We start from the raw sequence: 25,820 nt of genomic DNA, 5'->3' as shown, positions 1-25,820 counted from the left end.
ATGGCAAATAGATGGGGAAACAAAGGAAACGGTGAGAGATTTTATTTTTTTGGACTCACAAATCACTGCAGGGTGACTGCAACCATGAGATTAAAAGATGCTTGCTCCTTGGAAGAAAAGCTATGAACAACCTAGACAGCATATTAAAAAGCAAAGACATTACTTTGCTGACAAAGGTCCATCTAGTCAAAGCTATGGTTTTTCCAACAGTCCTGTATGGATATGAGAATTGGATTTTAAATAAAGCTGAGCCCCGAAGAACTGATGCTTTTGGACTATGGTGTTGGAGAAGACTCTTAAGAGTCCCTTGAACTGCAAGGAGATCCAACCAGTCAATCCTAAAAGAAATCAGTCCTGAATATTCATTGGAAGGACTGATACTGAAGCTGAAACTCCAATATTTTGGTCACTTGATGTAAAGAATTGACTGATTGGTAAAACCCTGATCCTGTGAACAATTGAAGGCGGGAGGAGAAGGGAACAACAGACGATGAGATGGTTGGATGGCATTGCTGACTTGATGAACATGAGTTTGAGCAAGCTCTGGGAGTTACTGATGGACAGGGAAGCCTGGCGTGCTGCAGTCCATGGGGTCACAAGGAGTGGGACACAATTGAGTGACTGAATGAACAGAGTGATAAAGAATTGATCTGCCAATGCAGGAGACATAATAGATGCAGTTTCGATCCTTAACTTAGGAAGAATCCCTGGAGGAGAAAATGGCAACCCACTCCAGTATTCTTGCCTGAAAAATTCAGTGGATAGAGGAACCTGGTGGGCAACAGTCCATAGCATCGCAAAGAAATGGGCATAACTAAGTACACCTAATGAATGAGAGTCACTCAGTCATGTCTGACTCTTTGCAACCCCATGGACTGTAGTCAGCCAGGCTCCTCTGTCCATGAAATTCTCCAGGCAAGAATACTGGAGTGGGTTTCCATGAGCTTCTCCATGGGATCTTACCAACCCAAGGGTCAAACCCAGGTCTCCTGCACTGCAGGTGGATTCTTTACCATCTGATCCACCAGTGAGGCCTGAGTACACCTAGCATTGGCCTTTTTCCATCTAATTTAATTCACTTAGCATTATCAGGTTTTGTCTACACTGTCACAAATGGCAAGATTTTATTGTTTTTGGCTAATATTCTATTGTGAACGTATATGCATACACGCACCATTTTCATCCATTAGTATGCACTTAAGTTGTTTTTGTGCCTTGGCTGTTGTAAATAATTTTTTGATGAGCATAGGGATACATACAATTTTTCAAAGAGGTGCTTTTGCATTCTTTGGTTACATATCCAGAAGTAGAATACCTTGATCATTTGGTAGTTTTACTCTTAATTTTTTAAAGAATTGCCATACTATTTGAAGGAGTCTTTTGGGCCTAGAAAAGAAAACAACAGTCTCAAAGGCCCTTGCTGAATCATCTAACTTTGGAGAAAACAAAACAGAACTTTAGGTCCCTCCCTGATGCTCCAGGCCTGTTGCATCTATCTGGGACTTATCACCCCCTGTCCAGAAACCTTCCACCCCCTACACCTGCCCAGAAGACTTATCACCCCCTGTCTGGAAACCTTCCAACCCCTACACCTGCCCAGAAGATTTATCACCCCCTGCCCAACTACAAATGCCATCTCAACTAAAAAATACCCAAAACATCCCACCGATTAACGTTTCCCTTATAAATGGCAACCCACTCCAGTATTCCTGCCTGGAGAATCCCATGGATGGAAGAGCCTGGTGAGCTACAGTCCATGGGTCGCAAAGAGTCGGACATGACTGAGCGAGCTCACTTCACTCACTCACTATCGCTTCCACAAGCCTCCGTACAAATATGGAGCCTCCCTGATCCCTCTCCACGCTCAGCCTGGTCGTTAGGCCAACTGTTGCCCCTCTTTGCCTGAATAAAGGTAACCTAGTTCTGTTGAGGTTGTCTTTCCTCTTTCTGCCTCTGCCCGAACTATACCTTACACTGTTATCCATAGAGACTGTACCAATTAACATTCCCACCAACAGTGTATGAGGGTTCACTTTTCTCCACATCTTCCTCAATGCTTGTTATTTCTTGCCTTTTTGATTGTAGCCATTCTGTCATGAAGTGATGTTTCCCTGTAGTTTTAATTTGCTTTTCCTTAATAATGAATTATGTTGAACATATTTTCATGTGACTATTGGCCATCTGTATGTCTTTGGGAAAATGTCTGTTCAGATCCTCTACCCATTTTTAATCAAGTTGTCTGTTCTTTTTCGTTGTTATTATTGAGTTGTATGAGTTCATTATATATTTTGGAGATTAACGGCTAAGTAAATACATGATTTTCAAATATCTTCTCCCATTTGGAAGGCCATCCCTTAAGTTTGCAAATATTTTCTCCCATTTGGTAGGTTGTCTTTTTGTTCTGTAATGTTTTTAAGCACAAAGAAAGAAGCAGTGATAGGGCTGCTGAGTATAGAATGTCAGGGCTCAGTGGAAATGCAGAGGAATTGGGGCCAGGGTTTGAGTCCCCACTGAGAAATGACATGCTCTATCAGGAAGATAGCCACCAGCAGAGAGCACGTAGGAAGCTAAGCTGTGCCCAGAGAAGACTGGCTTGTCCCCCTTTATGTTGTAGAAAAGGTCCCCCATGAAAGGCCACAGACATACAGCTGACTCCAATGGTTGGTTCAGGAGTTGAGCATAGGAAATTCTACACGTAGAGCACATTAGTGACTCCCCTCTCTAAATAAATAAATAGCTTCTCCATTTCTAAATGTTCCTAAATACAGAAAATATTCTATATTAGAAAATGCCTATTTGGAAATATTTGACAGGGGCCATCCAGGAGCTATCTGGATTATATAGAGTTCAAAGTTGCTATCAACTCTCAGTACTTACTGATAGCGGTGTTCGTGCCATGTCTTCCAAGAGGTAGGCATTCTTGACTTTCCCACGGCCAAAGCAGATGGTAAATAGTTTAGAAATTTGATTCATCTAGAGCATTTCTTTTCAGGGCAGCGTGGTGAGTTCCATTTATGGCTTTGACAGGTAAGGTGTAATATCCAGTCTTGATAAAAAGCTTTCTCTGTGAGGCATGAACATCTGAGCAGCAGTGTCTTGTAAGCACAGTTCATGGATAAGGACAGTACATGGGCAAATGGAGTCCTTCTTCCTTCAAAAACCCTTCTGCTCCACCTGCATTTCTAAAGACTTCGGACACCGCATTCCAATTTAGGGAATGAGATCACTGTGTAATTTGATGAAATTTTTAAAGTCTATTTGTTCCTGGTGAGTTTGCAGTTTAGCCTTCATATCTAACAATATTTGAAATGAGTGGATATGTCAAATTTTGCCCAGTCCTCAGCTCTCAATCAAGGATGCTAGGAAGAAACTGCAGGACCAGAGAGATCATCGTACAATTTTGTTTGCTCTACATAAAGAAGCAAGTTAGATTTTTTTCCCCCAAATTCCTATGCCGTAAAATGTGCCATTTTCCGGAAGAAGTGGTCTTTTTGTTCTCTTTAGAATGTTTTGCTCAGAAATAAGTGTTCATCTTTGGCATCTGAGGGCACGAGTTCGGATGCCACCAGCTGGTCCTTGCTGTGTGTCTGAGAACAGCTTCCTGCCTCCTGTTGTACCCCGGGTTCTCACAGGTAAAACAGCATCACTAACAGTGTCTTTAAATCGGGTATTGTTGAGGATTGAGTGAGTTAGGACTAGTGAATTGCTCAGAACAGAACATCTCGTGGAGCAAGCATTCAGTAAATAGCCATCTTTATTACACAGAAAGTGATTCATGTAATGGACATATTTCTTATTTTTGGTTTGGCTGAGAGGAAACTCAGAACTAAATTTACAGTCCAATAGAAACGATTGTACAGGCTTCACAGTCTGAATATTTATGTGGTAGATTTCCCTTTCACTTTGCATTTTCTAAGACTTTGCTCATTTTACTTTGCTTTTTTACTTTTCATTTTCTGCTATAAATTCTTATCAGGTCATCTCAGTTATTTTGAAGAAAGAAGATTGAAACAGAGAATGTGTGTGTGAGTGCGTGTGTGTGTGTGTGTGTGTGTGTGTGCTGGAAGTGCCCTAAAATGAAGGCTTGGTAGCCAAATCACCACTTTCTGCTCACTTTGTGAGTGAACAAGGAGATCCCAGCCAAGGCACCGGAGGAATGCCTTTGGATACACAACACCTGATTCATGCTTAAAAGTGATGTCTTCCTATGGGGCCATAGCAACTCTGATTGGATGAGAAAAGGGTGACCAGAGACCAAGGATCAGTTGGGCAAGACAGTGGGGACACCAGTGGACAGCAGAGGAGATGATATCATATCTCTCTAGAGGCAAGTTTACAAACTTACATAAAAATAGACTGTAAGGAAATTCTCATGGGAAAGTCCCAGGATTAGATTGAGAAGGTCTCGGGGGAATGCATTTGGTAAAAATTCAGCCCTTGGTATTAAACTAAGTCTTAATGGCACTCAGACCTTCATCCAATCTCTCCATTTATTGAAGCCTCTGTTTTCTAGAAATAACACTGGCTATTCAAAGGATGAGGGCTACCCAGGTGGTTCAGTGGTAAAGAATCACCTGCCAATACAGGAGAGTTGGAGAGCCACATTCAGTCCCTGGGTTGGGAAGATCCCCTGGAGAAGAAAATGGCAACCCACTCCAGTATTCTTGCCTGGAAAATTCCATGGACAGAGGAGCCTGGCGGGCTACAGTCCATGGGGTCACAAAGAATCAGACACAACTGGCACAAACAAAGCAGCAGCAGAGCATCCAAAGGATGATTGAGGACTGAGTGAGTCCAGGGTATAGATATGGTTTCCAACTCAAAAGCATCCCTGTGTTCGAGCTGTCATTATTATTTCAATTTCTTTACAGAGGTTGTCTTCCAGAGGGTGGTCCCTTCTCATCTGGAGACAAGCTGAGCCTAAAACTTCTCCCCGGAAGGCAGGTAGCAGCAGCCTCCTCCAGGTACCAGAGTCAGAGGAATGAAGGAGAGAGAAAAGAACACTTGTGTAGGAAATTGTGCAGTGGGAAGATTCACAATGATCCTTGCCTCCAATCGCTCACAGCCAGCCTGGCGAAGGGTCATTAGCTTAATGAGCTATTGTATTTTTTTCTCTTTCTCTAAAAAGTCTGCTGAAACATCGTCCCAGGAGCCAAATGAGGAGGCAAAGAAATAAACAGCAGCTGATGGCTGAGGGAGCTTAGCCAGAGAATCCTTCAGCTCAGGACGCCTCTGAGTCTGCGTGTGTGTGTGTGTGTGTGTGTGTGTGTGTGTGTGTGTGTGTGTCGGGGTGGGGTGCAGGGGAGGGTAGGCAGGTAGGTGAGGGAGACTTCTCACAGTGTATGGGGTGTGAGCAGCCCTCCAGAAACTTGCCCCAGAGGTGGTGGAAATGATCAAGGTGGGCGTGGTCCACGCCCTGTTAACAGGTCTTGATTTTAGACAGGAAAGCCCAGGCACAATGAATTACTGGACACAGAGTCGTTTTCGGTAAACAGGGAAGGACTAAATGAGCCTGCTCATTGGTGCCAATCAGAGCCTCGGGGCCAGAGGCAAGGAAGAGCCAGATGGGTCACCCTCCCCTCCCAAGAGCAGCCCTGCAGGACCTTCTCTGAGTTCCAAGGAGCAGGTTCAGTTTCAAAGAGTTGTTAATTAGGGAAGGGATGCACAGACTAGGGCTGTTCAGTCAAAAGAAACAATAGTGCAGCCTCGGGACAAGATCTTGGTTCCTTCTCAAGGGATACACCTAACAGTGTTTTTGAAGCTTCCCTGGTGGCTCAGACGGTAAAGAATCTGTCTGCCACGCAAGAGACCCAGGTTCTATCCCCCGGTTGGGAAGATTCCTTGGAGAAGGGAATGGCAACCCACTCCGGTATTCTTGCCTGGAGAATCCCATGGACAGAAGAGTCGGGCGGGCTATAATCCATGGGGTCGCAAAGGGTCAGATAGAACTGAGCGACTTAAACACACACACAGATAATGGGGGGAGAAGTTCACTGTGTGCTGCCCATGAGCATGGAGATCATGGACCAGTTGGAATAAGAATGTCATTGATGCTGACTCCCACTTAACTCACTACCAACTCGTCAGAAGACTGTCCATGAGCTGATCATGCCCTTGGTGAACCATTACCATAAAACTCCTCTCCACTATCCTCTCCATGACTGGACAAACTTTTTTTTTTTTTTTTAAACGATTTAATTTACTTTTGACTGTACTGGGTCTTTGCTGCTATGTGGGATTTTCTCTAGTTGTGGCAAGAGGGGGCTACACTCCAGGTGCCGTGCTCAAGCTTCTCTTGTCGTGGAGCCTGGACTCTAGGGCGTGTCGGCTTCAGTACTTGCAGCACATGAGCTCAGTAGCTGCAGCTCCTGGATCTAGAGCACAAACTCAGTACTGTGGCCCACAAGCTTGGTTGCTTCACAGCATGTGGGATCCTCCTAGATCAGGGATTGAACCCATGTCTCCTGCACTGGCAGGCAGATTCTTTACCACTGAGCCAACAGGAAAACCCTGGACATGCAGCCTTGAGAGCATGAAGCTACTGTAGCCTCCTTTGCCTGGCAAAGCAACGCAGCTATTATTTTCTGCTTCACCCAAAGCTCTATCTCAGAGATGTAATTCAGTGTCGGGGTACAGAGGCCTGATTCAGCTTCAAGTGTGTGATGCATCCTTGAACAGGGATGGTGGGCTCAGAGTCCCCCCGAGGCTGCACCGTCCCCCTAGGAGAGTTGTCTGGATCACTTTCTTGGGGAGCCGGCGCCCTGCAACAAGGAGGGACTCGCTGGGTGCGGGCTTTGCAGGGGCCTTGTTTCCCTAGGCAACCTGCTCTCTCTTTCAGAAAGCCTCTCTCATCTGCAGTTCTGGGGCCTGCAACTTTTGCCATATGTCGGTTGTCTCTGCCTTCATGATCCCAGCCATATTAATGTTATAATTAGAGCCAGTATTTATACAGGCTTTCTTCTGAGCAGCAACTCTTCGTGTTTGCGGGAGAGATTTACTTCATCTTCCCTGCATGGCTGGTTCAGGGATATTATTCCATTTTATGTTGGAGGACAGATTGGGAGGAAGAGGCGGGGAGCGGGGAGAAACGTGGCAGAGACAGAGAAAGAGAAGGGCCCGACGCATCCCACTTCCAGTCCCATGAGGCTGATGGAGGGTGATCAGGAGCACCACGCCGACCTCTCTGCTCCAGCCGTCCTGGTCTGCCTTCCATGAACAGTCCCCCAGCGGCCAGATGGAGCCTCATGTCATGTAACTAGATCCAAGACTCGTCCACCCCTCACTGAACCGTTCAGAGCACTACCAGCTTCCAGCACTGGGAGGCTCTGCTGTGGCTGAGCCCCAAACTCCAACCTCAGCCCCCACGATTGCTCCTGGAAGTCCTGGGGGCTCACTTGCTGACCCTCAACCAAACCCAGGGCAGTCCTGCCCCCGGGACTTGACCGTGCTGTGCCTGAGAATCTGCATGGCCTGTTCTCCCGTCTGTTAGGTCTCCTCTCCAGTGTCTCTCGGAAGTGTCTTCTGAACCTCGTCCCCGGCTGACACCATGCACTCTCCTGCTGGGTCACAGGCCGCCTCCTCCGCTAAGACGCAAGTCCAGGAGGGCAGTAACGGTCTCTCTGATTCATTGGAGCGTCTCAGCATCAAGAACACAGGCAGCTAGGACTGTCGGAGGAGGTCACCCTCAGGGCTGAACGTCTAGGTGACACACAAGCTGGTCCCCGGCAAGGGAGCTCCTCACTCCCTGCCTGTCCCCAGAGTCGACCAGCAATCAACCCAGCACTCCTACACTGAGACCCATCCCAAGCCCTGAGAAACCACTTCTCATGCCAGAAGTGACAGAACTTTTGCCCCAGAACCCAGCTAAGGCCTCTCTATAAACTTAAGATTCTGGCAGAGGGTGAGAAGGTCTACTCACCCTTCAGCTTCCCCATTATCATCTTGTGCATAATCTCCTTGGCTTATTAATCCTGCCACCCGCCCACCTTCCTTCAGTCTTTCCTCGATCTTTGTGTCCAGGCCCAGCTTGCAAACCAAAAAGTATGCACTCAGGAGATATTTATTGAAGAAAAATGAATAAAGCAAGAGATACGTGAATCAACCCAGGAGCAGTTCTCCATTTCCACACCCTTTCGTTTCTGCCGATTCAGTTTATTTTGGTTGAATCCAAAGAGGCAAAATACTAGCTTCTGTTTGAGGAGCATTACAGTTAACACAATGCTTTACGTCTGTCCCCACGATGGATTCTCTCAGCAGCCTTAGCCGTTTTGTCAGGTTGACAAGGTAAGCAGATTATAGCGCTTGAGATCTGGGCTGGGACTCAAGTGTCTCCTAAGTACCCCAATGTATTAGAATGTGCTGCACACGAGAGTGCACACAAGGACCAACTTCTGCCCTTTGTTCACAGATGATGTGAGCATCACATTCCGTTCTCCTCCTGGCGACGGCCTTTCAGAGTCAACTCTCCTCTGTCCGTCTCCACTTTCCGCGTTGATGTGATCTAACACAGATTCACAAAGCTATTAGTGTTCATACTGTTTTTTGGTGACAGTCAGTGTAAATAAGATTTTCACTCCCAGTTCTTCCTGCTATGATCGCTGATTCCTACACCCTGTGGGCGAGGAGGAAAGGCAGATACTTTTTCCTGCCTTTGAAGCATTCGAGTTCAGTCTTGGCACCAACCATGTCATGTGAGATCTTACACATTTTTAAGGTTACCAACTGCTTCGTGATCTTCCTTCACATTATGCTCCGAATCTCAGAGTTCTCTCCCATCAAGTTCAAGTTGCTTCCACCCCTCTTGCTTCCACATAAACTCACGAATCAGTGCTGCTCGCTTCAAACTTATTTCATCCTTTTGCCATCAAAATGTCCAAAATGGTGACACTAAACTAATTTAACTGATCTGCGGCTGCGGGAATATCCAAAAGAAATGTGAATTTGTATAAAGACAGTCCTATTACTTTGTTGTAAAATTTTGGGTTCAGGGGCCCCCAGTTGCAAGGCCTCCCCCACCCATACCCACCTGGAATAAAAAACAGAGTATGTACATTTGGGAAAATTGAAGACAATCCCCCTCACAATGGGTTGTGGCCCAGAAAGCGTCAGCTACCCGCTCTGTGTATTAATACATTTTTATGGGTCACTCTTGGAGTGAGGAAAATATGACAGAAACATTGTATATATTTAGCTAAATACCTCTGGCTGTGTCCCTAAGAGGTGGGTGTGGTCATCTCCAGTTTACAGACAACAGTATATGAACACATCACACACCCAGGGTCTCCAACAGCTCAGACTTGAGCTCAGTTTCCCAGTGCTAAGCTCAGTCCTCATCTTCTTCCACCAAAGTTAAAAGTGAAAGTGTCAGTTGCTCAGTTGTGTCTAACTGTTTCTGACCCCATGGACTGTAGCCCGCCAGGCTCCTCTGTCCATGGGATTCTCCAGGCAAGAATACTGGAGTGGGTTGCCATTTCCTTCTCCAGGGGATCTTCCTGACCCAGAGATCAAACCCAAGTCTCCTGCATTGCAGGCAGACATGCTCTAAGCAGGTGTGTGTGTCCTGAGAGGATTAAGACAACAATCTAAAGGCCTCACAGAGATTTTGAGGGGGAAAAGCTCATAAAAACTGTAAAAGCTCAAGAGTATGCTGCCGCTAAGTCGCTTCAGTCATGTCCGACTCTGTGCGACCCCATAGATGGCAGCCCACCAGGCTCCCCCATCTCTGGGATTCTCCAGGCAAGAACACTGGAGTGGGTTGCCATTTCCTTCTCCAATACATGAAAGTGAAAAGTGAAAGTGAAGTCGCTCTGTCATGCCGGACTCTTAGCGACCCCATGGACTACAGACCACCAGGCTTCTCCATCCATGGGATTTTCCAGGCAAGAGTACTGGAGTGGGTTGCCATTGCCTTCTCTATAGCTCTTTCTTATAATCATCTTCTGCAGGTAACAGAATAAATGTCTAGCCTATTGACTAGCAAATTATTCTGTGTTCATCAAGTCTAAATGTGTCACCCTTGAATTTTGTTTAGCTTATGAAAGAAATAATCCTCAGAAATTCATATCTTGTTTCATCACATCAGGTCAGGAAATGTGGGATTAATCTGTGCTAAAAGCTGTCTTAATTCACATACTTAATTATGTATTTTATAACTGAGAGCAACATTAAGGACACGTTGATATATAGGATAACCTGGACTAAATAGTGCATCCATGTGGTATTTTTTTCTAAGGATTCTGTAGTCTTCATTAATTCAGCTAGCAAATACCACCCCATGTGAAACCAGGTATCTCTGGCAGATGGAATCAAAGTAGTAAACGAAAAGTATCAATAGTGTAGGCAGGCTGGGGAATGTTCACCGCCTGAGTTATTTTTGGGTGGTTCAGCAGATTTCTTCTTTCCATAATAAGTGAATTTTCTCCACCGAATTTTAAATTTAACTGATTTTTCCTCAAGAAAATAAAGTTATTCCAAAAAGGAATGTCTATTAACTCTTTACTATGAGTTACTTTTATGATCAAACTTCAAAAGAGAAAAAAAGATTCAAGTCTCAGTCTTGGATTTTATCTAATACTCTGTAGTCTAGTATATTATTCTGACTTTTAAAATTAAAAAAAAAATTACTTAATGTAGAAAAAGGGTGAAAAGTAGCTAGCCTATTTCCCCCTAAACAAACAAACAAAAGACAGGGCTGTCACCAAAGGGGGAAAATGTATCATTTTATTATAGGATGTAACCATTATTAATGGGCTGAGGAACTGGCACTCTTGATTAAGCACTTTTAAAATATGTTATTAAAGGTTTATGAGTTGGAAGTGATGCCCTTGCTTTGACTTTAAGTGTGTGAAGCTGAAGGAATGCTAGCAGGGGCCTGGGGATGAGAAAACCTGGTTTTACCTTGCAGCTTTCACTCTTCCGTTCTGCGATCTTGGCTGGACATTTGCCCTCCACCCCATCCTCAGTTTTTCATCTGCAAAATGAGAATAAAAACCTTCCTAAATATTTATACAACTCAGATGAAAAGAGATCACCCCAAAACACAAATCAGTCATATGCCCTTAGTATGTGCTGACTGCCTTTCTGTTTTTTTTTTCCATAAACAGCGTAACTTGCTCTCCCTGGTTGGACCCCGGGCTGTGGTCTCCATCATTGTCTTTGCTTCTCTCCTGTTCTGCAGTTAGCATCAGCCGTGTGAACCAAGTCCCAATTCTGGCAAGGACTGTGCTCTATTGGGCTTTTTTGTCTGTGCTCTTTGTGGTGGGAAGGATCTGGTAGGGGGCAGGTGCTTTTCGTAGGGGTTTCCTTCCCAGTCCTCCAAACTCCTGCCCATCACCTGCTGCAGAGCAGGTGGTCCTGCTTCTGCCCCGAGAGTGCACTGGGAATCGTGTTCAGGAACCCGGGGAGTCTGAGGGGAGATTTGGAAGCAGCAGTTTCTAAGTATAGTTAGACCATACAAGCGGGATAAATTCACTTCCATAAAATACCTAATGTCAGCATAAAGCTTTGGCTAAAAATGGTTAAATTAGATGTGGACATTTTTCTCGAAGGAAAACTCCCTCCAATATTAAAAGTGAATCATCTCCAAAGATGGAGTCTAACCTCCACTCCAAAAAATCAGTGGGCTGTCTTCCCTCGTGGCAGACAGGGCAGCCACGCAGGACAGACCACCACCAGGAGAGAATTCATGGTCACAGCCCAGGGTCCTGGCTTCCGCAGGCCTGTCCACACGGGACAGCACCCAGCTAGATGCGTAAGGGCCAGGGAGGACAGAGTCCTCCTCCCTGAGTCGCAGGACAGGCATTCCCACCACCTGATTTTCACACGGGGACTCAGAGCAGCCTGGGGTGGGCTTGCCACGTGATGGGTAAGGGGATTAGTCCTTCCTTCCTTTGCTGCGAGGGTTCACCCCGGAGCCAGTGGGCTTAAGCATGCCCCCAGGGGGCCATTTCCTCCAGGTTTCCTGCTCCCCCCTGGACCCTGAAGGATGGATGGCTATGAAAGCAGCTCCGGAGAGAAGCCACTGGCTTTACCCACGGCTCACACTCATCTGCACCTGACGCAGCGGAGATGAGGAGCCCCACTCAGCTCCCTTTCCCAGGAGCACTCTTTGCCTGTGACTCTGCTCACATTTCAGCCCTGCCCCCAAGATGTGTAAAGTGTGCCGGTCATGTGACCCCAGAGCTCCACTTATGTCCCCAAACACACCATTCATCACACTGATTGTCAGGACTTCTTTGGCTTTTGCCTTAAATCACATGCTTCCTGAGAGGAGAACACACGTGTCTCCTTTACGATTACAGGTAGGTAAAGTATTGATGTGTGTGTCTTTAATGAAGGAAGGAAAGAAAGGAAGGAAAGAATGCTCTGTAGCAGTCCTGAGTCTTTGTTGGCAGCAGGGACCAGTTTCATGGAAGACCATTTTTCCATGGGGCCGGGGGCCGGCTTCCCAATGATTCCAGCGCGTCACACTTACTGTGCATTTTGTTTCTATTATTGTTACAACAGGCCCACCTCACATCACCAGGCATGAGACCCCAGAGGTTGGGGACCCCCAATTTAGAGTGATTTGAGAACTCTGACTGTGTATACAATATGTGCGTGTGTGTGTGTGCTAAATCGCTTAAGTCGTGTCTGATGCTTTGCCACCCTATGGACCACAGCCCACCAGGCTCCTCTGTCCATGGGATTCTCCAGGCAAGAACACTGGAGTGGGCAGCCAAGCTGCTGTTTTTAATCACACAGATTAAAGTTCTGCAACTCTCTGTCATATGAAGCAAACAATAGGATCGATGCTGTGTGAGGATTTTAGATAATTCACATGCTTGATCTTGAGGACTAAAAACCTGTGAGTTTTGTTTTTTGCTGGTTAGTGGCTGTATTGTATAGACTTGCCTTGATAATTGGATGGCCGGTTTGCTTGCTGACCAGGGAACACAGGTTCATTTACACAAACTCCAGTTGTCCCCATATGCAAATTTAATACCAGAAACCATGCGTTACACAGCAGCTCCACAATGGCTGTCCCCGGTGACCCCTGAGAATCAAAGTACTATTGCTGAGGATGTGTGCCTGCTCAGATGTCAAGCCCCCAATTGGAAAAAAAAAAAAAAGATTCAGTATTCTACATTTTAACTTCTCTGTGGCAAAATAGACACGGATTCTTTGACACAGCTGAGCCAAGAACGGCTTTCTACCATATGAAAGGAGTATTTGGTTTTGACATTTTGAGAGCACAGGATCCAAATTACCTTTGAAAAATAAGTAAAAGAGCCATCAAATCAGTCATTACACTGAAAACCAAAAATCTGTGGCTCCTGGCATCTGCGATGCCCGTTTCCTTCTCCCCTGTGAGTGCACACACAGCGCCGGATTGTTCCAGGAAGCACTGAGGCATGTATTTTGCAGAGTTCCAGGCAGCTCATCTTATGGCAAGTTATCTCCCACTGCAGCCCTAACCCAGAGATTCTGAGCACTGCTTGAGTGACTAAATTGGCCATAGATTTCCCCCACACCCCTAATATTATTGCAGAGTTCCATTATCATGTGGGCAATAGCTGGTGGGGAAGCTTCAGTTACAGCCTGGCCAGAAAATGTTATATCCACAATACTTTATGTCTTTAAAATAGAGGGGTGGGGGAAACTATCTCTGAGTCACTGGCACTTTCGTCAAAGCAAAACATGGCCCCACTGCTGTGTAATGCATTATGCATCATCAAACTGGTGTTGCAGCTTCAGCATCGTGTTGGCTGCACTGCACCCTTTTATGAACGTTTGAAAGTCAAATCCAGCACAGAGTTTGAATGTGTCTGTTCTGGAAGGGAGACAATGCTGAATGGGAAACAGGAATGCCAATGGTGCTGTGAGGGGCCATTTCCCTCTGCAGTTACAGGAGAGACATGTACACATGATGCCCTTCCAATCACTCTGGGTCACACAAGGCTGAGGAATTTTCCAACTCAGCACAGGGGAGAATGCAGAAGGCCCTAGGCTTGAAGAAAGGGATCGGGGTCACTAAGGACATTGCATCTTACTAGGAAAACATTCACCGAGTTGGGAATACAATCTAGTTTTCTACTCTTTTGGAAGTAAGTGGCATACCAGCCCTCTTAATCATGTACTTGATGAATGGGGTAAGATTCTTCTTGGGAGCCAATGACACCAGTCAGAAATATGCTGATCAGAATATATCTTCACTTAAAAGGAAAAGAAGAAAATAGAAAACATGCCGAGTCACAGAAAGAGGGGACATTTTTGGACTGGTGATACCTTCCGAGTATCCTTAGTTCTCAAATAACGTAACAGAAAAATTATTGAAACATCATTATTCCAGCATTAACCAGTCCCCAGGGAATCTTTTTAGTGAGGACTCTCACCATGGAAGAATAACTTGCTTCAGAATCATGAAGAAGCATCATTGCCAAATTCTTAGAGTGACATTTGTAGTTGGCAATTACGTCTAGACAACAGCATTCATTCAGTAACAAAGCACTGGGCACTTACAAAGCACCACGAGGTGATGAGATGGTAGGCATGTAAATTCTGAGCTCATATGGTATCTTTAGATTTCTTTCCTTATCATATCCTTTATGATGTGTCCAGCCTCAGTCTGTAAGCTACTTTGGAATATCAACATTACAGTAATCATTATCAATAAAAGGAAACGTATTGATCCCAACAAAATGGGTAGATACTTAAGTGAATAAAAACTGAGCAATTTAACCAAAGTCAGTGGTAAGATATTACTAAATCATTTTTGATAAGCGAGTAGATTGTTTGAGTTGTCCACTGAAGTCCCTACCATATCATTAATTCCCTTATTACTTTCAACCGATGAATGTTTTAATTTCAGAGAGAATATGAATTAAGAAAACATTGAAAGAACAAAAACAGAAGTGACAAAAATGATTATTAACTAGCACTACTAATAATAGACTATTCTTATGGTATAACACTATATGTTCTGTTTGTAGCATACAAAATTATAAGTAGCAAATTATGGGATTAGTTGTTATATGTTTTATATAGTAGAATCTAAGGCTTCTTGAGGCAGGGATAATGTGTGCCTCGCACACAGCAGTTTTCCTGGTGCTCCACACATAATTGGTGCTACCCATATATTATTCATCATTTCATTATCTGTCATCTGCTAGGATGCTCTGCTCAGCACCACTTACTATTATTGTGAATAGCCTTTCTTTGGATCATCAACTATCTCTGTGAATTCCAAAGTGTGCAGGTATAAATTGTATATGAATAGAGTTCAGAGATGTATGTGACTCATCTCACTCTTGTTATTTCCTCATCTTGTTATCAATATGGTGGACAGATGATTCACAAAATAAATACATGGATACAACTCTTGGCTCATCTGCATTTCCTAAGCGTTTGCAGATAGAGCCGTGTGATTAATTTTGACTAGTAATATTTCATAGAAATAGCAGGTCTCATTTCTGCAGTGAGGGACTTCAAAGCCATGTGTGATGGCCAGCTTCTCCCTCTGTGATCATGATTAAGGAAGACCTCCAACCATCTGGGTATCTGGGTGACTGTGTGGAGCAGAACCATCTGCTAGTCCACAGGGAATGTCATGTAAACCAAGGACAAAGTTTTGTTGTTAAGTTGCTAAGTTGTGCCTGACTCTTTTGCAACCCCATGGGCTGTAGCCCACTAGGCTCCTCTGTCCATAGGATCTCCCAGGCCAGAATATGGGAGTGGATTATTTCCTTCTCCAAGAATAAAGCTGGTTTATGTTTTTTAGTATAAACCCCCTGAGATGTTGAAGTTGTTGTTACTTCCATATGAGATAGCCTCGCCTGTCCAACATGGGCCCTGACTCTCTTCCTTTTCAAAGTCCGGTCACTTTACATCTCATGTTTTTACCGTGATCATCATCTTCCTGCTATCATTCACTCCTGTTCCAAATCATCCTGCTCTTGTTGCTGAAAGGATCATTTAAACTACATTTGATCACCTCATTCCTTATCTTAAAACTTTCAGTGATTCCTGTTTGACCTTTAAGCTATAGGTATAAACTCTTTATTTAAGTGAGTTGTTTCAACATTTAGATCAAATTATAGAGTCAGCCTCCTCTCTTTTATCTACTCTGTGTGATCCATTTGCTCTTGAAAACTAGTCCATTTATTCAATCAATAAATGTCTATTCTCAAGTTTTACTTTAGTGTATTGGAGGTATCATGGTATATTGACCAAAAGTCCCTAGATCACATATTAATAGAACTTACACTCAAAAAGAGAGCTGCCTACAATGACAGAGTGTTCTATATCTCCATTTTGTAATATTGTAACTACTATATACATGGAACTTTTGAGTGCAGGACATCTGGCTATTGTGACTGAGGACCAGAAATTGTACTTTTTCACTCTAATTAATCTGAATTTAACTCTAATAGTCAGGTTTGTCTAATGTTCACTGTATAGGCAAATCCAGTTCTGCAGGGAGGGAACAGATATTCAATCAAAGAATCAGTTCAGTTCAGTTACTCAGTTGTGTCCAACTCTTTGCGACCCCATGAACTGAAGAATTCCAGGCCTCCCTGTACATCACCATCTCCCAGAGTTTACTCAAACTCATGTCCATTGAGTCGGTAATGCCATCCAACCATCTCATTCTCTGTCGTCCCCTTCTCCTCCTGCCCTCAATCGTTCCCAGGATCAGGGTCTTTTCAAATGAGTCAGCTCTTCACATCAGGTAGCCAAAGTATTGGAGTTTCAGCGTCAGCATCAGCCCTTCCAATGAACACCCAGGACTGACCTCCTTTAGGTTGGACTGGTTGGATCTCCTTGCAGTCCAAGGGACTCTCAAGAGTCTTCTCTAACACCACAGTTATAAAGCATCAATTCTTCGGCGCTCAGCTTTCTTCACAGTCCAACTCTCACATCCATACATGACCACAGGAAAAACCATAGCCTTGACTAGATGGACTTTTGTTGGCAAAGTAATGTCTCTGCTTTTTAATATGCTGTCTACGTTGGTCATAACTTTCCTTCCAAGGGGTAAGTGTATCTTAATTTCATGGCTTCAGTCACCATCTGCAGTGATTTTGGAATCAAGAAAAATAAAGTCAGCCACTGTTTCCCCCATCTATTTGCCATGAAGTGATGGGACCTGATGCCATGATCTTCTTTTTCTGAATGTTGAGCTTTAAGCCAACTTTTTCACTCTCTTCTTTCACTTTCATCAAGAGGCTCTTTAGTTCTTCTTCACTTTCTGCCATAAGGGTGGTGTCATCTGCATATCTGAGGTTATTGATATTTCTCCTGGCAATCTTGATTCCAGCTTGTGCTTCCTCCAGGCCAGTGTTTCTCATGATGTAATCTGCATATAAGTTAAATAAGCAGGGTGACAATATACAGCCTTGACATACTCCTTTCCTGATTTGGAACCAGTCTATTGTTCCATGTCCAGATCTAACTGTTGCTTCCTGACCTGCATACAGGTTTCTCAAGAGGCAGGTCAGGTGGTCTGGTATTCCCATCTCTTTCAGAATTTTCCACAGTTTATTGTGATCCACACAGTCAAAGCCTTTGGCATAGTCAATAAAGCAGAAATAGATGTTTTTCTCAAACTCTCTTGTTGTTTTGATGATCCAGCAGATGTCGGAAATTTGATATCTGGTTCCTCTGCCTTTCCTAAATCCAGCTTGAACATCTGGAAGTTCACAGTTTATGTATTGCTGAAGCCTGGCTTGGAGAATTTTGAGCATTACTTTACTAGCGTGTGAGATGAGTGCAATTGTGCGGTAGTTTGAACATTCTTTGGCATTGCCTTTCTTTGGGATTGGAATGAAAAAACAGACCTTTTCCAGTCCTGTGGCCACTGGTGAGTTTTCCAAATTTGCTGACATATTGAGTGCAGCACTTTCATAGCATCGTCTTTTAGGATTTGAAATCACTCAACTGGAATTCCATCACCTCCACTAGCTCTGTTCGTAGTAATGCTTCCTAAGGCCCACTTGACTTCTCATTCCAGGATGTCTGGCTCTAGGTGAGTGATGACACTATCGTGAATATCTGGGTCGTGAAGATCTTTTTTGTACAGTTCTTCTGTGTGTTTTTGCCATCTCCTCTTAATATCTTTTGCTTCTGTTAGGTCCATATCATTTCTGTCCTTTATTGAGCCCATCTTTGCATGAAACAGAGGAGCCTGGAGGGCTACAGTCCATGGGACTGCAAAGAGCGGGCACGACTGAGCAACTAACACTTTCACAAAGTATCTGAAAGAGTCACATTATATCAATAAATAGACTGTAGCTCAGGTTTACTGATAAACTGTAGTCTGTTAAAGTTAGGATTCATGTATTTTTGCACGACCACTATTTTGTGTTAAGTTTCACTGACTGGAACACATGTGTATTTTAATTATTCTTAAATATTGAAAAGAGGACGAGTTCCTTTGACAGACTGTGAGTAACATAAAGGAAGCAATTCATTTTTGAATCCTTAGCACCTGGCACAAAATAGATAATATTTGTAGAGTAATATAATGAAACCATGATGTCTTCAATAGTATTATGAAAAACATACAAATTTTGGCATGCAAATTACCAAGTTAAAATGGAGATGTGGCTTGATTTAATAATCATGGCAGCACCCCAAACCAGAGCTTTAACATATTGTAGAAACTCTCAATATTATCTTTTTTCTCTCCACTCACAGCAGATGAAGCATTTTCTCTTTGTGAAGAAAGCCTGAAGGATCTGGCTTCCTATGACTGCCTAGCCCACCAGCTTTACATAGCTCCATTATAGGCTGGAACATTTTGCAAAAAGCCCAGTGCACAAACTTAACTTTCCAAGTAAGTAAGGGTGCTTTTGCTTCTGAAAACGTTCTTAGATTTTACTTATTATCTGAGATTTCTAACATTTCTTTTAAAGGCTAGAAAAGGCAACTCTATGGCAGTGTGAGTTGATGGAAAGAATATTAGATGAGAAATCAAAAAATAAATGTTTCTACAGAGTAGACAACAAGATACCCATGACAAAGTTGGCGGACAACTTTGGACCACTCACCGATGGTGAGTGGCATGGGTACTGAGTGGGAGGGCAGGCTAACCACGTGGCAATACTGCCATTGATGATGTTTTAACTAAAATCAATCAAAGGGCATAAAGGAGACTGAAAGATGGAGACAGTGGCAGCTGGTGACTTGGTAGCAGGCCCCTCATGCCTCCAAATCTTTATGCCCCCAATTTTCCTGTTTCCACTTGTCAGCTGTCACTATCTAGTCAGCCCATTTCCAACGCTTGACCCTCACTCTCATGAAAAGGCTTTCATTTGTTTCTTCTGCCAGCATTTGGCATCTTGTCCAAAGGAAGTAAGGTCAGGTAGAACATACAAGAGGTACGTTCTTACTCAGAGCTTCACCATCTTTATCTATCTTGATCTGGATTCCTCTCAATCCCTCCATTTCTTATCTTCTTGGATCATAAGACAGTGGAAATATTCCAAGCTTTGCCCATATAGTGTTGTGATAAGTGCCGCAGATAACACTGGGTGGGTAGTTTGTAAAGTACTGTATTGATCTGAAAGGTAGCCATGTCTTCTAAAGTGTGTGCTAAAATCGTTCATTCTATAAATGTTGACAGGCATTATCAATAGAAGATTCCTTGTAAACCAGGATGGGAAGTCTTGGCATGAGCAACTTCAGGAAGGTTCCTCTTAGGAAGAGTTCCTCACTGCCTTTCACTCCAATACACCCTGAAAGCATCAGGGAAGAAGACATAGAGGCACTTTTCATAGTTGTTGAACAATAAAAACTTGTCATTTTGTTGAACATGTCACATCCCTGGCATCTTGGGCTTCACTGAGTGTGCCACCTGGAATATATGCTCCAGATGCCGGTGAAATTCCTTCCATCTACACAGTGAAGTGCAGCCAAAGCCTCTATCACTGGTGAACAAGAGGTGTGCGGGGTGGTTTGTGGGCAGGATGCTGGCCCTGCCCCAGTGAGAGCAGTCTGCTTATGTCTCCAGGGAAGAGCAGGATGGAGGTGCTTTGGGATCTGTGGTGGTCAGCCATGCAGGTATCACTGGGGTCCTCCCATCTCCAGGTCTATCTCCCCACCCCACCCCACTGGCTCCAGGTAGAACAACCTCGCTCCCCTGTTTGATTTAATAGATACTTAAAAATCAACTCTAAATATAGTGGAGTGTAACTGTGTAATGATATGTTTATGTTCAGTGAAGGGGAAAAAAAGGAAGCAAAAAGAGTAACAGTTCACAGTGTCACCTCCTGTTGAGCCCAAACTGTGAGATGTAGAAATTTGATACTGAATGAATAAAATTGAATCGCTGGTCCTTTGCAGAACATTTCTTTCCCCAGTCCTTAGCTGTTCTGCTGGAGAACTCAAGGTGTCCCTTGCCAGGACTTCTGAGGAGAGAAGAGAAAACTGGATCCCTGCAAAATACCTGTTTACCCCTGGACCACATATCTCCACCCCCCCATCTCCCACACACACATGCATGATCACCATCTGTAATAGCTTCCTGCTCGACTACAGGAATGCCAGGAGACCTACAGAAACTCAACTTTGGGCAAATTAAGTCTATGATTCCTAGCCTTGACTCTTCAGTTATACGTTGGTGATCAGAGATCACTTTAGATCCTTGGAGTGGTCATCATCAGGACCATGATGCCTTGTGAAACCCCCCTGAAATCAGGAAATTCAGTCCTGGTCAGGAACAGGCTGGTCAAATGGGATTTTCAGACTGTGTCTGCAGCCCATGAGGACAAGGAAGAAGCTTCTACTGTACTTGAAAGGCCATAGTTTTCCCTCCAACCAAATCCCTCTCCTTGGTATTGAAAACAAAGCTTTCCCAAAATGGCCTCAGTGGCTCCTCAGCCCTGTCTCCTGCCTCCCTCTGCTCATGAAGCATCTTCTGTTTGCTCTGTCTCTCGCTGCTCCTCTTTTTCCTCTCCAATTCTGTCTCCTTTACTCATTTCTTCTCTCTGTGTTGGGGTGCCCCCAGAGGTCTACCCTCTGCTCTTGTCTCATTTTTATTAACATTCACCATCTTGATAAGTCCCTCAATTCCCATGGCATTTCATGCTGTCTTTATGCAATACTTCCCAAATTTATATCAACTGATCTGAAACCTATACCAAGATAGTCTTCCTACTGAAAATGTAATAAGATTCCCAGACTTAACAAGTGCCCAACAGAGCCCCTAATTGCCCTTCTCTAACTGCTCTTCTAGCCATTTCCTTTGTCTCAAGAGTCAGCAACTCTAATTTTCCAGTTGTGAAGGCCTTGAGTTATCATTGGGTCCTTTCTCTATTATACTCATTCTCACATCTAAATCCACTGCCTTTCCATTATCTCCAGAATCCAATAACTTTCATCACCTCCACTGATGCTACTCTTCTGAAAACCACTCTCATCTCTCAGCTACATACTGCAACAGGCTCTGTCTCTCCAACAGTTACATAACAGCCATAATCTTCAATTCTCCCTGTATTCATGCTATTTGCAATATATCTTTGCATTTGCTCAAAGAGGTAAAGTTCACTCCTCACACACACTGGAATCATGCTGGTTGACTTGCTCAAAATGTGTCCACACACTAACTCAAAACCTCAGCTTGAGTCCACAATTCCCCTTGAAATCCTGCCATCACCGCATGGATAAGCCAGGCCAGCCAGCTGGATGAGAACTCGGTTTTTCCGGCCAAGGGCAGCTCGGCCAGCCCGCAGCCAGTGAACTGCAGACACGGGGCTGAGCCTGTCTGAGGTCAGGGAGGAACCCACCTGTCCCAGAGCTGACAGCGTGAGCCCAACCAGACTCACAGAAGGACACTGCATGTTTGTAGAGTCATACTGCACACTATTGGTTCAGCTTCTGTGTATTTATCCTGCAGCACTAACTGATACAACCCTTCACTCACCTTCCTGATTCTTCCTTTGCTCGCCTACAATCTATTCTCAACCCCACCCTGTGAATTATTTTACCAAATTATAAATTACATCATCCTACTCTTTTTTTTTTTTTTCCAAAACCCTGTGATGCTTCCCCTTCTCACTTGGAATAAAAGCCAAAGTTCTGAAATTTGACAATAAGGCTAGCTTGATTGACCTCCTGCCCACATGCTGCTGCTTCTGCTAAGTAACTTCAGTCATGTCCGACTCTGTGTGACCCCATAGATGGCAGCCAACCAGGCTCCCCTATCCCTGGGATTCTCCAGTCAAGAACACTGGAGTGGGTTGCCATTTCCTTCTCCAATGCATGAAAGTGAAAAGTGAAAGTGAAGTCTCTCAGTCTTGTCCGACCCTCAGCAACCCATGAACTGCAGCCTTCCAGGCTCCTCCGTCCATGGGATTTTTCAGGAAAGAATACTGGAGTGGGTTGCCATTTCCCACTCCAGGGTGCCCACATGCTACCGCTCTAAAATTGCCTGCTACTTTCCTCTTGCTGTCTGTGTTCCCATCGTGTTGGCCTTCTCCCTACCCCTCAGACACCAAAACATGTATCTCTGTAGAGCCTTAGGGATCACCTTGCCTGAAATGTTCTCCCCATGAAGATAGCTCAACCCTACTTCTTCAGCATTTCAGTGAGGTCTTCCCCAGGCTACCATCTACAGTGGAAAGCACCCTGTTTTACCCTAACATCCTCAATCTCTATTTTCTGCTTTATTTTTCAACACGTTTACTCTCCCACCAAACAAACATTTGTATTACTGTTACTCTCAGTACATGCCTGTGAGTTCTGTTGGGGAAGGAATTTATGTCTATTTTATTCATTGTTGCCCCCAAAGAGCTTATCAGAATGGACTGAGTTGGTGTCCAAACTCATGGCCATCAAGTCGGTGATGCCATCCAACCATCTCATCCTCTGTCATCCCCTTCTTTTCCTGCCCCAATCTTTCCCAGCATCAGGGTCTTTTGCAACATAATTATTGGAAAGGTTAAAATTCTACCTCCTTAAAAAAATAATCCCTGGTCTCTTGCAACTTTTTCCTCTAAAGGAAACTTACATTTGAAATGTTTAATGCCTATTTAGATCAGTATTTTAGCTTATCATCTGGTTTCCTCCACTGGTTGCTTCCAAGTGGGCCAGATTTCTTTTGTCAATTAGAAGCTAAGCTATTCACTACTGTTTGATTCCACTTATACAAGGTACCTAGAATAGTCAAGTTTATAGTCAGAAAGCACATGGATAGAGGCCAGAGTCCAGGGGCAGTGGGGTGGGAATGGAGAATGGGGACTGTGTTTAATGAAAGTGAAACAGTGAGTTGTAAACAATGTGAATGTACTTAGTGCCACTGAGCTGTACAGTTAAATATGGTAAAAATAGCATGTTTTATGTTATGTGACTATTACCTGAATTAAAAAAAAAAAACATTAAAAAAAAGAAACAAAAAAAAAATGGGGAGGGAGGAGGGTTCAGGATGGGGAACACATGTATACCTGTGGCGGATTCATTTTGATATTTGGCAAAACTAATACAGTTATGTAAAGTTTAAAAATAAAATAAAAAAAATAAAATAAAAAGCTTAAAAAAAAAAAAAGAAACTAAGCTATTTGTGTGTTTCTGTGTCCTCTAAGGTGGTTTAAACAATGCTGACTGGTACAAATCTCTGATATATCTTTCACAAAAAGGTATTGTGATAAACAGGAATACTAAAAAGAAGAAATAATAAGAAAGTCAATATGGCCTGAATGACTCTTTTTTTAATGTTATTCAGTATTTTCATGAATGAAAGGGGCTTCCTTGGTGGCTGAGACGGTAAAGAATGAATAACTTTGTTGAAAATACAGAAGACACATCATTTAGATGTGGGAATATTAAACAGCAAATGTACAGAAGGTCGGAGACTTCAACACATTGAGTTATGGGGCAAAACTCGATATGAACTGTAACAAGGACAAATAGGAAATCTTATGTTTAAGTCCAAGCAACCAATAATACAGGGACCCAAACAGGGAAAAACTGAGGCTGTTCATGGCATGGAGGGAAAAAACAAAAGGTCCGTGGCTTTAGGGGATTTCAGGATCAGAAGTATCCCCAGCATGAAATAGCGATTAGAGAAAAAGCAATAAACAACATTAGGAAACAACATGGTCCAGAACAAAAGAGGAAATGATTTTGTGCCAATCAAGCCACATCTGGAGCATTCTGTTTAATTATGGGTGTCGCATTTTAAGATGTTGAAAAACTGGAGCACATTGAGAAGAGGGGGGAGCCCACGAGGTGGTTTGAGAACTGGGCCATTGGCGGATTGGTTAAACAATTTAGAGAAGCAGTGTCTGGAGAAGAGAGGAAAAGCAATTTTTCAAATACCTAGAGTAGAAAGGCTTCTGCCGGGCAGGTAGCTGGGAATGATCTAGAGCCCACAGGAGAAGGAAGAAGCAGCCGCCTCCCATGGTCACATGGAGGAACCACTACCTACCAGACAGGTAAAAACCTGAGCCCCATCCACAGCCAGCAGAAAGGCAGAAGGGGCTATCCCTCCAAGAGGCAAGGTGTAGTGGGGGTTCTGGAGTGTAGAGGAGTCTGGGCAAGGTGAGCACTCAGAAACACTACGATCTCTGAGATTCGATGTTCTTGTTGTTCAGTTGCTGAGTCGTGTCGGACTGCATGGACTGCAGCACAGCAGATTCCTCTGTCCTTCACTATCTCCTGGAGTTTGCTCAAATTCATGTCCATCCAGTCAGTGATGCCATCCAACCATCTCATCCTCTGTCATCCCCTTCTCCTCCTGCCTTCAATCTTTCCCAGCATTGGGGTCTTTTTCTAATGAGTCAGCTCTTTGTATCAGGTGGCCAAAGTACTAGAGCTTCAGCTTCAGCAGCAGCCTACCAATGAATATTCAGAGTTGATTTCCTTTAGGATTTCCTGGTTTGACCACCATGCAATCCAAGGGACTCTCAAGAGTCTTCTCCAGCACCATAATTCAAAAGCATCAGTTCTTTAATGTTCAGTCTTCTTTATGGTCCACCTGTCACATCTGTACATGGCTACTGGAAAAACCATAACTGTGACTATAAGGACTTTGTTGGCAAAGTGATGTCTCTGAGATTCAGTGGTTCTGAGTATTTTATTGGGAGTGTTTAGAACAAACCTAACAAGCTGGGCTCTGTCTTGTGACAGTTTGGGGCTGTAGCAGTAGGCCAGTGGGTCTGAAGTCAGCTGAGTATTGGAAGAGAAATTGTGGAAGTGGTGGGATGCAGGCAGACTGCCTGCCATCAGAGGATTCTGATTCTGGTGGTGACGGATCAACAGCAACTTCAAATTTCTCAAGTTAAAAAAGGCACTTAAGGATGGGGGAATGCATCTCTGTCTTTAAAGAGTTGCCCTGAGTTCCATGTGTACATATGGGTGTATGGCCATTTTAGGGTAAACATAATATACAGATCATGTTTATGTATGTATGAAGTGATAACTGTATTTCTTTTTTTTTTTTTTTTCAGAATTTTAAACGGGTATTTCAGGGAAGCTTGTTAGATCAGAACTTGAGCATTTTGCAGGATCTCCAGTAATATCTTGGCCTAAATATAGGTGGCTCATCTGGATGATGGTAAACTCAGAAGGACTTACAACTGAATGAAAAGCTCTGCCCTAAAAGATGCTGATTCATCAATGCCTATGTAAATAAAGTTTAATGACAGGGCTCTGTCTTCAATCCCTGCCCTGAGTCACAAGATCAGAGCAGATGGAAATAAAGCTAAAAAATTAAGGTTAATATGGTGGACGATCATGTATTATACTTGATTCTAAGAAAGCACCTTAATCTCAGAAAGGTGAGGACTATATTTAAAAGTGTGGTACACTTACACAATGGAGTATTACTCAGCCATTAAAAAGAA

Source organism: Bubalus kerabau, chromosome 11 (assembly GCF_029407905.1).
Source record: "Bubalus kerabau isolate K-KA32 ecotype Philippines breed swamp buffalo chromosome 11, PCC_UOA_SB_1v2, whole genome shotgun sequence".
In the NCBI taxonomy this organism is placed as follows: domain Eukaryota; kingdom Metazoa; phylum Chordata; class Mammalia; order Artiodactyla; family Bovidae; genus Bubalus; species Bubalus kerabau.
The sequence above is the reverse complement of the archived record's forward strand: the minus strand, read 5'-3'. Positions refer to the sequence as shown.